The sequence below is a fragment of the Neophocaena asiaeorientalis genome, unplaced genomic scaffold, assembly GCF_003031525.2.
Source record: "Neophocaena asiaeorientalis asiaeorientalis breed wild unplaced genomic scaffold, Neophocaena_asiaeorientalis_V1.1 scaffold653, whole genome shotgun sequence".
Lineage (NCBI taxonomy): Eukaryota > Metazoa > Chordata > Mammalia > Artiodactyla > Phocoenidae > Neophocaena > Neophocaena asiaeorientalis.
This window is the reverse complement of record NW_020174928.1, coordinates 666,791-669,604: the sequence shown is the minus strand read 5'-3', so window position 1 is coordinate 669,604 and position 2,814 is coordinate 666,791.

Sequence of the window (2,814 nt, the reverse complement as noted above, 5' to 3'; positions counted from 1 at the left end):
ATTCTGTATCCGAAAAAATATCCTTCAAAAAAGAAGGAGAAATAAAGACTTTCTCAGAGAAAGAAAAATTGAGGGAATTTGTTGCCAGTAGACTACCTTATAAGAAATGTTAAAAGAAGTTCTTCAGAGAGAGGGAAAATAATATAGGTCAGAAACTTGGATCTACATAAAGAAAGGAAGAGCATTAGAAGAATGAATAAATGAAGATAAAATAAAGACTTTTCCTTAATTTAACAGCAGTTTTTTTCATAATAATAATAGCAACAAATGTACTCGGTTATGTATGCTTATGTATATATGCGTGTGTGTTTATGTAAGCTTATGCATAAGTAAAATGAGTGACAGCAGTGATACAAGGGACAATAAGAAGGAATTAGGATTCTTTTGTTTTTGTAAGGTACTTGCACTACCCCTGTAGTAGTATAGTGTTATTTGAAAGTGAGCTTAGATTCATTGCAAATGTATATTGCAAACTCTAGAGCAACCACTGAAAATATAGTTTTAAAAGGAGCATAATTGATGTGCTAAGAAAGGAAAGAACTTGCTAAAACTTTGAAGCAACCAAGATGTTCAGTAAGTGAGCAGATAAACTGTGGTACATCCAGACAATGGGATACTATTCAGCACAAAAAAGAAATGAACTATCAGTCCATGAAAGGACATGGAGGAACTTTAAATGCATATTACTAAATAAAAGGAACCAAACTGAAAGGCTACGTACTGTATGACTCCAACTATGTGACACTCTGAAAAATCAAAAAACTATGGGGACAGTAAAGGTTTTGAAGGGAGGGAATAGGCAGAGCACAGAGCTTTTTTAGGGCAGTGAAACTATTCTGTATGATATTGCAATAGTGGATACATGTCATTATACTTTTGTCAAAACTCAGGATGTACAATGCCAAGACAGTCCTAATGTAAACAATAGACTTCGGGTGATAGCAGTGTTTCAGTATAGGTTCATCTTTTATAACAAATGAACCACTATAGAGTGGGATGTGTGGCAGGGGACAGGTAATATATGGGAACTCTGTACCTTCTGTTCAATTTTGCCCTGAACCTAAAACTGCCCTAAAAATAAAATTTAATTTAAAAAAATATTATAAACCATACCTCATCCTTCAAGAGCTAGGGTCTCTCTAGATTTTAACAGGATGCAAACAAATAAACCAATTCGTAACACTGAAAGCATTCTCTATTGTATTGAACAGTTGGAAAATAGGCAGGGGAAGACAGTCACTCAATTCTTCATTGCAAAAAAATTATTCTATATTAGCTACAGAGGTAGTTGAGAAAGAGATCTAGCAATGAAGGAACTAGAAGTGAAATAAGAATCACAAAGAAAAGAAGTAATGTAAGTGTTCTATAGAAACATGCAAAAGGATATAATGAAGGGTGAAACTGGAGTGGCAGCACGGTAATTTTGAAAACAGCAACATAAATACTTCATGCAACCTACTCACTATTTGATGATTATGAATTTTCATGTGTGTCATTTGACTTCTCTAATCCTTTCATCGTATGTATAAAGTGAAAATAATGATGAATATTCCACTGGGTTAGGAGCTTTAAAATAGAGAAAACGTGAACTCCTTTGATATAGCATTTATTGAGCAGCACTTTATTTGTGCTCATATCTGTCTATCTAACTGATCCTGAGTTTCTTGGGAGCAGGGATGATTTGTCCTCTTCAGCTCTCTAATCTTGCCATCTAGCATAGTGTCTGCCGTATAGTGAGCTTAATACATGCTCATTAAATACAAGAAGACAGGAGGAAGGGTGGGAGAGAGGGAGGGAGGGGATAGAGGAGGGAAGGAGCCAAGAAGAGAGAGAACAAGGGATGTTGACAAGGAAGAAAGAAGGGAGACAAGGAGGAATTAAGGAAGGATGGAAGGAAAGGAGGAAGTCTGGCTTTAATGATCCAAGAAAGAAAGAGAAAGCGGAACAAAATGTATCAATACCTAAAGTCCTAGTCAAAGTTTTTTATATATAGGAGATAGGTGGACTGTGGTTGAAAGGAGCAAAGATATATAATTGATCTCACAGGTGAATGAAGTAAAGACAAAATGAGAACTTCACTGTGGATGCAAATAATGAGTTATATTTATAGAACTTTGTAATCATGTGTGCCTGATTGGCTTTAATAGTTTTTTAGTCCATTTACCTCTTCAGGGTTTGGGGGCAATAAGTTACAATGCATTTGTCTTGTATCCCTGTAAAAAATATAAACATTTATATATTTCTCTATTCCACAGAAAAAATGAGGCAGCAGTTTTGACACATAATAATGTCATTCTGTGGCATCATATTTTTAAATACCATTGTGAAGAAACATATCCTGATTGAATGTATTTTTAGCATTATAAATAGCAGTTTAACAGAAGGTAAAGCAGTACCTGGAAAAACAGATATTCTGTGTCTCTGCCTCTGTATTTCTCACACAGACACAGACACACACACACACACACCTTTTCAATTTGTTTATCAAAATAACTAAATTTCTCCAATAGATAATCACCCTCCCTCAAATTTAAATCTAGTACATTACCTCCTGGTCATTTACTTATCTGTATCAGTACCTACTCTATTTTCTAACAAAAATAGATACACCACCTATTTTACACAAGTCTGTGTGTTCCTTTCACTCATTTTCAAATAAATAAATATTTCTTTTTTCTCATTCTTTCCAGCAGACTCTAAAGTTTTATTACTTTTGCTGTGACCCTGCACTTTCTTCCTTTATGCACTATTTCTTTTCATTTTATTTCTTACATCTTCCTCTATTCCCTGTTGGAAGGAAGATTACCATCCCTG